The following is a 12,767-nucleotide window of genomic DNA, read 5'->3' on the forward strand; positions in this document are numbered from 1 at the left end:
AGCTTTTTTTCTCTTACTCCAGGACATTGGTCCATTTTGTAATGTTATAGTAATAGTTACAGCATTTTGACCAACACCGGCAGTGGGCAGGAAACTATATCAGCTGTGAAAAAATCAGAGGAAGCGTTTTTATGGGCTTCAGTGTTTTTAAGGTCAAATCTCAATACTTGCAAACGAATCATTAAAAATAAAACATTTCTCTTTTACTTTCAGTATTTTACATAGTCAATGGATGGTCCGAGTGAAAGAGTTTTCCACCAGTCATGAGGGACAGATTCTGGCAGAATCAGATTTTCAGCATTTGTTCGGCTACTGCTAGATGACAAAGGAAGTTTTCTGTTGCTGGTGGAAATCATTTGTGCTTTAGTGCCTCCAAATGGAGTACTTGCTTTTCTTTATCATCTGAAACTTCTGAAAACAGTAGTAGGTTGACAGAGATTTCTCTGAGTTTTAGGGCAATATCCTTTATAACCTGGCTGTCTGATTTCTCCAGATCTTCTGCAGACTGAACAATTAGCTGACCAATTTATTTGTGCAATTTGCCCATTGTCATGGCCTCTTTTGCAAGTGGAGCAATGGTAATTTCTCTATCTGCCAAATTCACAAACACATAGTAGAGTTCTGGTCTATTGCTTACCCCCAAGTCTACAAACCCAAAGACAACCTGTGCACATCTGCAGGGCTTCCAACTCATCTGTGTTGAGGTGCCTGTAAGAATGAAGAATAGTCCAGTCCTATCCATGCCACACCAGAGCAGGCAGAGTCCTGGTAAACTCCTGGACAGCTTCTATTTGAGGTTGATAGACAACAATTCTTTCCTTTAGCATCAGTGCTGTGTGTAATATAACAGTTTCCATTTCAAACTGAGATACGTCTTTGACGGAGACAGTAAGATATGCTTTTCAGGCATCAAAGTCCTGGTTAAGAAGAGAGCCATCTTCTTCACTCTGACATATCCCCTTTGTGAGAATTGCAATAAAACTCTTCATCATTTTAACTGGGCTCCCATGTTTCAGGTATATTCTACACAATATCCTAGTGAAGGCAGCATATTTCTCTGGGTTAAAATCTTTGGCAGTCAGAACAATAGAAAAATGAATAACGTTTTTCAAAACTGAAGAATCTGGAACTTCAATTTTGTGATATAAAAGCATGTCCTTCTTTTTTTTTTTTTTTTTTTTGTCTCTTTTGGCTGGGGCTGGGTTTGAACCTGCCACCTCTGGCATATGGGACCGGTGCCCTACTCCTTGAGCCACAGGTGCCGCCCAAAAGCATGTCCTTCTATACTGACCAAAGACAAAGGGATGGAGAAGTTTATTTTCATCCATAAGGTAGCATTTTCTCAGCAGCAGATTTCTGAGCATGGCTGTCGTGGAAGGATAACGCCACACCCATAGAACTTCTCCATTTGTGTCCTTTTCTATGGTGGAAAGATGGTCATGTTCTATAGATCAGTAGTCCAGGTCCAGATTCTTTGGTGGGCTGGAATCCAAGTGCATTCCTTCCTAGAGGCTCTGAAGAAGAATCTGCTTCCAAGCCCAACAGATTGCCAACAGAATTCAGTTCCTTGCAGTGCCAGGTATTGGGGTCCTCTTAGCTCTTAGAGGCTTCCTGCAGTTCCCTGCCATGCAGTTCCCTCCATGTGCTTTGAGCCTCTTACTTCTTCAAAGTAATATATTTTTAAAGTACATAGTTTAAAAGATTTTCTGTTGTTTTGAGTTTTTTTAAATAGCAAATGAATTGACCCTTCATATTCATTTCTCTAAAAAGACACACACATACATCCTTAACAACTGTTTTTTTAAATGACTTAGTGTTTTCCCTCTTTGGGTCATAACCTTTAGTAGGAAAGGGTTTTTGCTATGTCAGATAGTATTTTGTGAAGGTTTTTGATGTGTGATTTTTTTCCAGTAGAGGGGAGGAGGGAGACAGGCCAGGCTTGGGCAGCATCATAGAATACGGGGAGACTTGAGTTTTTATGCACAGCAGTTGGGAGGGGTGAAGCCACAGGGTGGTGTAAAACTATATTTGAGAAGATGTGACAAATGTTAAGTATTAATCTGAAGAAGCAAGATCTTGTCATCTCATCAAGTTCCAGGGTGAAGTTCAGAGCCAAAAACAGGAGATGAAGTCAGAGAGCAGGAACTCATTAAACTCAAATCCAGTAGTTAAAGCAGGTATGAGGCAAAAGGGACTAGGGCTGCAGAGTGAAATAGGTGGAGTTCCAGAGTTCCTTTATGGGATGAGCAAACCTGGGCTAGGCCCAGGTCAGACTTAGTGAGGGAAGACAGGACAACAGCAGCCTGATGGAATCCAGATTCTAGTGCTCAGTGAATACTTTATGCATGATGAAATAGGTTGACTAATTAGTCAACGATATTTATGATACATATATAAGATTTATTAAAATATGTGCACTGTTATCAAATTCAGCTTTTCTAAAGAGAAGCAAGAGAAGGAAAAAAGTATGAATGTGCACATTTAAAATTCACTAATATTACAGATGCAGTGGTTACTTTAGACTTTCTGTTGCCACCAAATACAACATAAAATCCAGTCATTAGGAAGCATTTCTTATTCCAAAATAAAGAAAACTCTAGTGCTTCTCTCTCATCATTCTTCCTGCTTCCCAGCCCCAAAGTCCGGGACTCATAATGGAAGTAATAGAAGTAATGAATCAGGGTTAGTGCTACAGTCTTCACCTGCAACACACACTGTAAAGTCTCATGCCTCAAGCTCTGAGGCCATTGATCAAGGGCCGAAGAAGCAGCTCCAACCCTTGTTAACTGGGATTATCAAGAAGAACCACATCTCCACCTCCATGTGCTCATGTGCATCATGTGCGCAGGGCACATACTTCCTGGGCTTCAGAGAGTGGTTCTCAGCCCAGCAGCATCACCTAGGAGCTCGCTGGAAATGCAGACAGCAGACTTTGGGCATCAAGTGACATCTCAAGCCATGTAATGACATTTCATCACTATATCTCTACAACATTCTGTAAGCTAATAATAACAGATGGGAGTCTTTCCTCTGGGCAAATCCGTTAGGAGACATTCCCCATTCACCATCAATTTCAGTCAACATTAGTATACCATGGGATTCCTCTTACATCCAATGGCATATATCTTTAAGAACTGAAGAGAAGGGGCGGCGCCTGTGGCTCAGTCAGTAAGGCGCCGGCCCCATATACCGAGGGTGGTGGGTTCAAACCCGGCCCCGGCTGAACTGCAACCAAAAAAAAAAAAAAATAGCTGGGCGTCATGGCAGGCGCCTGTAGTCCCAGCTACTTGGGAGGCTAAGGCAAGAGAATCGCTTAAGCCCAGGAGTTGGAGGTTGCTGTGAGCTGTGTGACGCCATGGCACGCTACCAAGGGCCATAAAGTGAGACTCTGTCTCTACAAAAATAAAAAATAAAAATATAAAAAAGAACTGAAAAGAAAAAGGAAACATCTCAAAGTGCCCTATTACTAAAGAATCCAAAGAGTCTTTACTCAGCAGTGGCAACATCAAATAGCATTATCATACAATAAGATATTACTGTTTGCTGCCATTGTGGCAAGAAGTTTATCAGAACTAAATGATAACTGGCACTGGGGGATGGTTTACTAGAAAAGAAAAGCAGGAAAGACAGGAACTCCTTTTATCGGGCATTATCTTCTGAAAGCAGAATTAAGAAGTACTGATTTCAAATGCACAATGATCAATCTTAGTCATTAGTCCACCCAGAATGACTGTTATCAAAAAGATGAAAGATAGGATGGCACCTGTGGCTCAAAGGAGTAGGGTGCCGGTCCCATATGCAAGAGGTGGTAGGTTCAAACCCAGCCCCAGCCAAACACTGCAAAAAAAAAAAAAAAAAAAAAAAAGATGAAAGATAAACTGTTGCCAGGATGTGGAGAAAAGGGAACATTTATCCACTGTTGTTGAGAATGTAAATTAATACCACCATTTGGAAAAACAGTTTGGGGGTCCTCAAAAACTAAAAATAGAATTATTGTGCAATACAACTTCTGAGTAGATGTCCAAAGAAATTAAAATCAGTGTGCCAAAGAGATATCTGCACTCCCCATGTTCACTGCAGAATTAATCACAATAGCTGAGATATGGAAGTAACCTAAGCGTCCATCACAGATAAATGGACACAGAAAATGTGGTCTGTGTACACATCTCATATATAATGGGATATTATTCAGCCTTTCAAAGAAGGAAATCTTGTCATTTGTGACAACACAGATGAACCTGGAGCACATTATGCTGAGTGAAATGAGCCAGGCACAGAAAGACAGATACTGCATGATCTCACATTAAAGTCTCTACAGTCTCACAAATCTACAAAAGTCAAAATCATAGGTGCAGAGTGTGTAATGATGGTTACCAGGGGCCAGAGGGAGGGATGGATACAGGAGAGATGTTGATCAGGGGGTACAAAGTTTCAATTAGACCTGAGGAATAATTTTAGAAATCTGTTGCAAAACGTGGTGACTACAGTTAATGATAATGTATATTTCAAGATTGCTAAAAGAATAGATTTTGAATATTATCACCACAAAAAAGTGACAGATATGTTAATTAGCTTGATTTAATCTTTTTTTTTAGAGACAGAGTCTCACTTTGTCACCCTCGGTAGATGCTGTAGCGTCACAGCTCACACCAACCAACAGCTCCTGGGTTTAGGCGATTCTCTTGTCTCAGCCTCCAGAGTAGCTGGCACTACAGGTGCCTGCCACAACGCCCGGCTTGATTTAATCTTTTTACAATGTATATATATACTAAAACATTTTATTGTACTTCATAAATACAATTCTTGTCAATTAAGGTCTTTTTTATTTTTTTCAATTAAAATCTTTTTAAAAAAATTTTAAAGGTGTAGTAACCAGACTGACGTGGTCACTTCCTGATTCCTCCTATGCATGTTAATGAGTGATGACAGCATTGAATTAGTACTTTAGTTTGGAGCAGTATTAGTCCTTCCTCATTTTGACACATCAAATAGTGGTTTGTACTAGGGAAATGAAAGACAATTTCTTTTTTTTTTTAGAGTGCTGTGGTGTCACAGCTCACAGCAAACTCCAGCTCTTGGGCTTAGGCAATTCTCTTGCCTAAGCCTCCTGAGTAGCTGGGACTACAGATGCCAGCCACAATGCCTGGCTATTTTGGAGACTGGGTATGGCTCTTGCTCAGGCTGGTCTCCAATGCTTGGGCTCAGGCTATCTGCTCGCCTTGGCCTCCCAGAGTGCTGGGATTACAGGTATGAGCCACCATGCCCGCTTTGACAATTTATTTCTTATGGAGCACCACTACTTAGCATATTAACAAAACGGTAGAGTGCAGTGGCATCACAGCTCACAGCAACCTCCAGCTCTTGGGCTTAGGCGATTCTCTTGCCTCAGCCTCCTGAGTAGCTGGGACCACAGGTGCCCGCCAAAACGCCCGGCTATTTTTTTTGTTGCAGTTTGACTGGAGCCGAGTTTGAACCTGCCACCCTTGATATATAGGGCTGGCACCCTACTCACTGAGCCACAGGCTGCACCCCCTGCTTAGCTTTTCTAAGAATCTGTGATTTATTTTAGATCACATACTCCAAGTCCCTACACTAAAGCCATTTTTATTTTTGTTGTTAAGAATGAGACCAGGGCAAATAATAATGTCTAGGTAACAGTTTTTTCTGGCAGGAGCTTGTTGCTGATTATTGCCTCTGCACTCTGGGGAATAAAGGATCTCACAGGCTTATGAGGGGACATTAGCTTAAATAGGAAGAGAACAGTAAAGAGGATAAGGGATTTGAGTACAAGGCGATAAAGCCTAGGAACAGATGGCTCGATGAAGAGTGCTAGAGAGAATTAGAGATAGTGATCTGCGTGCTATTTTCAGAGTTCTTCTGAAAAACTAGAGAAATTATCTTAATCTTTTAGGCATTTAGGCTAAGATATATAATAAGAATTATAAAGATATAAATATATGTTTGAGAACAAATGCCTCAATAAATAGAAATAATAGTAGCTACTATTTTAGGTGTGTGATATGCCTAGAATATGTAAAGCTCAAGAATTAATGATGGTTTATCTTCTCAACAACTCTTTCTTTAAACCAAGTCTTCAGTAAAGTTTTATGAAACACCAAAACCTGATTGGCACTGAGTTAAATAAGCTAAAACATAGGCTAGACCTCAGGAAAAACTGAAACCAAGGACTCAAATGTCTACAGCCTCCATTACAACTTCCTTTTGCGAGTGAGCTTTCTTCTTCCCTGCTATAGACTCACTGATTCCACACAAGAGGGAATGACAACTCCAGAATTTCACATTTCACAGTGCTTACCGCTAGAGAGGACCTGAGACCATCTTGCCCTGTCCAAGGCAAACAATCTAATCTGATGAATGGGCTCTGATTGGACCATATTGGGTCAGGTGCCATCCTCAGACCAATAAATTATGTCTAATGTAGGGGATGTGAGTTATTATGTTTGAGTCCGTTGTTTAGCCTTAGACCAATTATTGTGGCAAGGAAATAAGTTGTATAAGAACATAGAAGTCCCCACAAGAATTACATGATCGGAGACAGGTATCTGGTCATGTACTTACATTCATACTCAGGACGAAATAATACAGGGAAAGCAGAGCTGGGAGACTCTGTTTATAGGGTTGTAAGAGGGATCTGCAGAGCTCTAGAGCAATAATGGCCTTGAGTGAGGGTGCTTGGCAAATAGGGAAAGTGATCACCAATATGAATTTTAGACAATATAAGCATTCTTTGAAGATTTCTAGAATTTTGTAGGAGAATAAACTTCCCAGTGTTCTCCAAAGGGAACAGGAAATACAGAAGAAGTACACGTCCCTTTACTTTAAGCATGCTGCCTATAATTTGCATACATTTTGCTTACATCCATTGGCTAGAACTTGGTCACATGACCACACCCAGCTGCAAAGGATGCTGATAAATGTATTATTTATTCTAGTAGGCATTTGCCAAGTTAAAATTAGAGACTCTTTCACTAAAGAAGAAGGCCAGATGGAAATTAGAAGAAAACTAGCAACATATGTCACAGGCCATGCAATGAATATTTATTATTTTTTCTCACCATATTACATATAGTACTTATCTTCTTTGGGGAAATTGCTCTCTCCTACTGCCACTGTGCAGTTTTAAAGGGACTTGCCAGTTACAGTATCCCACTTCCCTTGTTCCTGACCTAGCTTGTTTTACATATAACACCCCTATGTGCCTTGACCTCAAAGATTTGTGGAAAGATAAAACATAACCCAAATTTGACCTATCAGAGCCCCTCCCCGGGATTTTTTTTTCTTTTTATTAAATCATAGCTGTGTACATTAATGTAATCATGGGGTACAATGTGCTCATTTTTATATACAATCTGAAATATTTCATCAAACTGGTTAACATAGCCTTCACGGCACCCTCTTAGTTATTGTGTTAAGACATTTATCTTCTACATTTAGTAAGTTTCACATGTACCCATTCTAAGATGCACTGTAGGTGTGGTCCCACCGATTACCCTCCCTCCACCCACCCTTCCCCCTCCCCTCTTACTCCTTCTCCCCTTTCCCCATGTTTTTGGGCTATAATTGGGTTATAGCTTTCATATGAAAGCTATAAATTGGTTTCATAGTAGGGCTAAGTACATTGGATACTTTTTCCTCCATTCTTGAGATACTTTGCTAAGAAAAATATGTTCCAGCTCCATCCATGTAAACATGTAAGAGGTAAAGTCTCCATCTTTCTTTAAGGCTGCATAATATTCCATGGTGTACATATACCACAATTTATTAATCCATTTGAGGGTCGATGGGCACTTGGGCTTCTTCCATGACTTAGCAATAAACATTCTGGTACAAATTTCTTTGTTATAATGTGATTTTTGGTCTTCTGGATATATGCCTAGTAGAGGAATTGTAGGATCGAATGGCAGGTCTATTTTTTTTGATGCCTAAGTGTTCTCCAAACATCTTTCCAAAAGGAACGTATTAGTTTGCATTCCCACCAGCAGTGTTGAAGTGGGATTTTTTTAACTGAATTTTTCTCAGGTTATAAGGTCATAGGACATAAGCCCAGGGATACTTAAGACTATGATTGAAATATGATGACAGCAGGGCAGTGCCTGTGGCTCAAGGAGTAGGGCGCCGGTCCCAAACCTAGCCCCGGCTAAAAAACAAAAAACAAAAAAAAAAAAAGAAATATGATGACAGCAGAATAAAAGACTAAAGCCAACACAGAAAAAGAAGCAGAGGTGAAAAGTGAAGAGAAATAAAGAATTTCTGGATGCCATCCAAGCTTCTGGGGACAGTCATCCATGACAAAAACTCCGGCCCTGCCCTTTCTGCAGTTTGGTCACATAAATCAGTACATCTCCTGTTCTTGCTTAAGCTCATTCCATTTAACTTTCTGTAATTTGCAATCAAAAGTATGTTTACATTTAAAAGTTATTTAAATATTTAAACACATCAATTTCTAACAGTTAAACAAAGCTATACTATATGCATAACCAGTGCATGTCATTAATCATGTGGTTAGACTTCCAGCCTTCAGATAACATAAACCAAATGCACGGCATTGTGTGGCACTGTAGTGTGTTATGCTGTACTGTCTTCTGTGTGATAGGCACCTGTTAACCAGGCTCTGGTGATACAAAGTTATGGCACTATCCCTAACTTAAAGGTGCACATCTTCTGTAGGGGAGGCAGAGAGGTAAAAATTAATTATGATACCACAGAAATATGTAAAAGGTAAAATGTTGTAATCAACTCAACATTTTCAATCTCATTTACCAAAGATTTCTTCTAATATTTAATTAGTTGCTCTACCAATATCCTTTAATGCTAAAAGGATAAATACTAAGAAAAAGTAAATTTTTTACATTTCAAATTGAAAATCTTTTTTTATTTTTTATTTGTTTGAGCCGGAATTTCAGTCTCACGCTATTGCCCTAGGCTAGAGTGCCATGGTTTCAGCGTTGCTCACAGCAACCTCAAAGTCCTGGGTTCATCAATTCTTCTGCCTAGGCCTCCTGAGTACCTGGGACTATAGGAAACCACCACAACACCCTAATTTTTCTACTTTGGGCTAATTTTTTTATTTTTCATAGAGATGGGGTCTTGCTCTTGCCCAGGCTGGTTTCCCACTTCTGAGCTCAAGGGATCCTCCTGCCTCGGCCTCCCAGAGTGCTAGAATTATAGGCATGAGCCACTGTGCCTGGCCATCATGAAAGATTTCAAGAAGGATAGTAAAGAAATGCAACTGATTTAGTGAGTTCTTTTTTTTTTTGTAGAGACAGAGTTTCACTTTATGGCCCTCGGTAGAGTGCCATGGCATCACACAGCTCACAGCAACCTCCAGCTCCTGGGCTTAAGCGATTCTCTTGCCTCAGCCTCCCGAGTAGCTGGGACTACAGGCGCTCGCCACAACGCCCAGCTATTTTTTGGTCGCAGTTCAGCTGGGGCCGGGTTTGAACCCGCCACCCTTGGTATATGGGGCCAGCGCCTTACCGACTGAGCCACAGGTGCCGCCCTAGTGAGTTCTAATTATCACTCTTGATTGATATTTCTCCAGTATTTTTAGCACAGGGAAGAATATACAAGAAAAAAGCTTTCTGAAGTCGGCACATTGTACCCCATAAATGCATGAATATATTTATGATCTATGCGTTTATGATTTAATAAAAATAAATAAATAAGCTGTCTGAAGTAGCCAAAATAATATATAAATATTTAAATCACAAAATCATAATAATTTTAGGCTAAATTCCTTTAAATAGAAAAATTAATTTATTAGATAGTAGGTGATACTCAATAATATTCATGTTTTCACTAGATCTTCTTTACAAAACTACTTTTCTCAGGAGTTATTTATTTAAATCAAACAGGTTTGGCAAGGTGCTAGGATGCAGTTGCTGATAGTATCCTTAGTATGACAGATACCATAGAGACCAAGCAAGCATTGACAAGTTCTAGAGCTCTGCTCAGCCTGTAGTAATCACTGGATTAAGTCCTATCAGACCATTTGGCCTAAGGAAAGGTTTTGTGATTCTCAAGAGAATCTGGTTAAAGTCAAATTAGGAGACGAGGCAAAGTGAAAGAAAAATTAAGCATTGTACTAAGGAGGTTTTTTCAATTTTATTATGGTAATATGCACATAACATAAAATTCACTACAGTATCTTAACTATTTTTAAGTAGTGTATACAGTTCAGCGGTATCAAGTACATCCATATTATTGTGCAATCATCGCCATCATCCAACTCCAGAACTCTTTTCACCATGCAAAACTGAAACTCTATACTGCTTAAACAATAATTCCCCAGGACCCATCTCCCCAGCCTCTGGCAATCACCATTCTGCTTTCTGTCTGTATGATTTTGACTAGTGTAGGTACTTTGTACAGTGGAATAATATAGTATTTGTCCTATTTCATAACTGGCTTATTTCACCTAGTATAGTATCCACAAGTTTCATCCACGTAGCATACATCAGAATTTCCTTCCTTTTTAAGGCTAATATTCTATTGTGTGTATGAACCGCATTTTGTTTATCCCTTCATATTTTTATGGACACTTATAGAACTGTTCTGTTTTTATGAATTTAAATTATGTATTAATTATGTTTGGTTACCAGTTATATTCAAAAATTCAATAGAAAAATAGTTGAATTGTTGATGAGTTAGGAAACTAACTCATTTTGTTTCCAAGTCGCATGAAGATATGTGAGAATGTATTTGTTTACATAGATCATTATATGCATGATTTTTGTCAAAAGTATTGCAAATGTAATAGGAAGCTTTCAGTGATAAAACAACCACCTCTACTGCAGTGTGTGGAGAGTAGGACCATCCACCCACAAACTATTGATTGATAAACTCATTGCCCAGGATCCTGACATCAGCAGGCTGTGGAGCATCAACAATTGTATCTATAATTGAATAGAGACTCCAGTGAGGTCATTCTCAGTACTTGGAACACTTAAGTTAAACAGACAAGTATCCATAGTAAATAACTGAAGTTATGGCCCTATTGCTTAAGGATGCTTTAAATTTGTACTCAAGAATGAAGTAAAGAAATAGCTCAAGAATGAAGTAAAGAAATTGCAGCAATTTAACCCAAAGCAATCCCTTGGAATACATTTGTTTGCAGCTGCTTCTGCTAGAAGTTGTTTATTCGCTCAGGCTCCACAGTCCTCAGGACAAGCAATTTGGTGGCTGCAGTCTCCTGGTTTCCCATCTCTTGTATAAAGAAACAGAGGAACCCTAGGTCACACGTCAGGGAAGTTGCAGTGGATTCTCCAAGGCCTGCGCTCCTTTTACTACATCACATTATTGTCTCTGAAATCTTGAAGTCTGCCTATGCCAATCTCCTCTCCCTGCGTCTGTCTAACCTCTCATACTCTCCACACCAGAGCCATCTCAGTTTCCAGATGTCTTCATTTCCTCCAGGCTATCTGACCTTTCCTAACAAGGCTTCCTTTCAGCAAAGCGCAGGTGCCATTGTGAAACTGTTGGTACACTGGCTCCCTCTTGCCTTTATGTATCTAATCTATGAACTCCTAACTTTGGATTGTCAAGCTGATTTTCTTTTACCCAACGACTGGTAACAGTAAGATTTTAAATATCAAATTAAAGTTTTAAAATGCTGCTCTAATTTCTTCGGTCATTTTTCCAAACGTTCACTATCATCTTCCCTTTATAACTATCACATAGCTTGTTCTCAAAAGATTATATAACCGAGCTCTTCACAGAGGAAATTGAGGGCTTGGTGTGGATGGGAAGGGATTTCTTTAACATCCAGGCCTACATTTACGAACCTGTGTACAGCTGAGTACGTCCTTACCTTACATAGGTTTCTGAATAAAAGCCTCTCCCTCCAGCAGAGGAAATGCCCCTTCTGCTCAAGGATAATCCTCTGGTTACTGTGCGTAGTTCCATACCCTTAAGCTTCCTCAGGGAACTTCTGCCATTAATGTTCCATTTATCATCTGTATTTTCAATTTTTTTCTTTCTGGATCCCTCCCACAGCACATATCACCCTCATTTAAAACAAAACGGAAACCAGCCTCATAAAACATTCACTGGAACCTGTATCTCCTTTAAACTACTGAGCTCCCTCACAGCCATGCTTCTTAAAGTGTACACCAAATCTCTCATCTCTAATTCTCAACTCCCATGTGTTCTTCTCCCCACTTGAATTGGGCTTCCATTTCCACAAGTTCACTGAAATTGCTCCAAGCATGTATAATTGTCACCTCTTTAGTAACTACTGTTGTTTACTTATGCATCCTTCATAGTTGTTTACTTATGAATCCTTCATAGTTTTAAAATTTTTATTGATGCAGTTGCTGAATTTTTCTTAGTTATTAAATTGCATAGATTTAGATTTTTTTTTTTTAGACAGAGTCTCATTATGTTGCCCTCGGTAGAGTGCGTGGCATCACAGCTCACAGCAACCTCAAACTCTTGTGCTTAAGGCATTCTCTTGCCTTAGCCTCCGGAGTGCTGGGACTACAGGTGCCTGTCACGACGCCCAACTATTTTTTGGTTGTAGTTGTCATTGTTGTTTAGCAGGCCCAGGCCTTACTTGAACTCACCAGCCTTGGTGTTTGTGGCTGGCACCCTTCTCACTGAGCTGCAGGCACCAAGCCATAGAGTTAGATTATTAGATTAGGATGTTAAATAATGCTTTCATTTCTGACATAAAAGAATTTTTTTTCTATTTCATTTTTGAAGTGGTTGCTATTAGTATAGAGAAACACTTATTATTTTTGTATATT

The 12,767-nt window shown here is 39.6% G+C and overlaps 1 pseudogene; it reads right to left on the bottom strand.

The window, feature by feature from the left end:
• Positions 1-286: 286 nt before the first annotated feature.
• LOC128585660 (putative DENN domain-containing protein 10 B) lies at positions 287-1,051 on the bottom strand (annotated as a pseudogene).
• Between the last annotated feature and the right edge of the window lie 11,716 nt (positions 1,052-12,767).

Source organism: Nycticebus coucang, chromosome 5 (genome assembly GCF_027406575.1).
Source record: "Nycticebus coucang isolate mNycCou1 chromosome 5, mNycCou1.pri, whole genome shotgun sequence".
NCBI classification, from domain to species: domain Eukaryota; kingdom Metazoa; phylum Chordata; class Mammalia; order Primates; family Lorisidae; genus Nycticebus; species Nycticebus coucang.